The 562-nt window shown below is 45.2% G+C and overlaps 1 non-coding gene across 1 annotated transcript; it reads right to left on the bottom strand.

Moving 5' to 3' along the window:
* Positions 1-354: 354 nt before the first annotated feature.
* Positions 355-473, bottom strand: LOC117116213. The gene has a single exon (XR_004446708.1). It is a non-coding gene; the product is annotated as a 5S ribosomal RNA (ribosomal RNA).
* Between the last annotated feature and the right edge of the window lie 89 nt (positions 474-562).

Below are 562 nucleotides of genomic sequence, written 5' to 3'. Positions count from 1 at the left end.
GGGATTTCCTCTGACTCCCCTCACCACTCTGCTGCGCGAGTACATTTTTTACAAACACCGGTGTTCAACAATATACCAACCATTTTACTACGGCACTAACTAGGATGCTTTAGACAGAAGAAGACTGCCGTTTTGTTCAAACGACCCTCGAACCGGCCTAACACTAGCGAATTAATTGCGTATTGTTGATATGAACAAGTACCTGTATGATTTTTAAGGTATGAGAGTGCAATTTCCGGGCACTTAGAGGTCCATATTCTCAAAATGTTTGTACCTCAGCCCCAACTATGTGGGCCCGAGGTCGTGTGGACTCTCACGCACCCCTACTTTAGAATTTGGGGGAAAAATGTAAAAAGTCTACAGCACCCGGTATTCCCAGGCGGTCACCCATCCAAGTACTAACCGGGCTCGACGTTGCTTAAATTCGGTGATCGGACGAGAACCGGTGTTTTCAACGTAGTATGGCCGTCGACATTTGAGTGGTACTTCCACTCATTGTTAATCTCGGCATATAGCATAATTATCCAATCCTGAAGCTCTGTAATTGATGACGTTTCATATC

This window comes from Anneissia japonica, unplaced genomic scaffold (genome assembly GCF_011630105.1).
Source record: "Anneissia japonica isolate Jap-2015-1 unplaced genomic scaffold, ASM1163010v1 scaffold132548_len622_cov79, whole genome shotgun sequence".
Taxonomy (NCBI): Eukaryota; Metazoa; Echinodermata; class Crinoidea; order Comatulida; family Comatulidae; genus Anneissia; species Anneissia japonica.
Note: the sequence above shows the minus strand (reverse complement) of the source record. Positions and strands in the feature narration are given on the sequence as shown.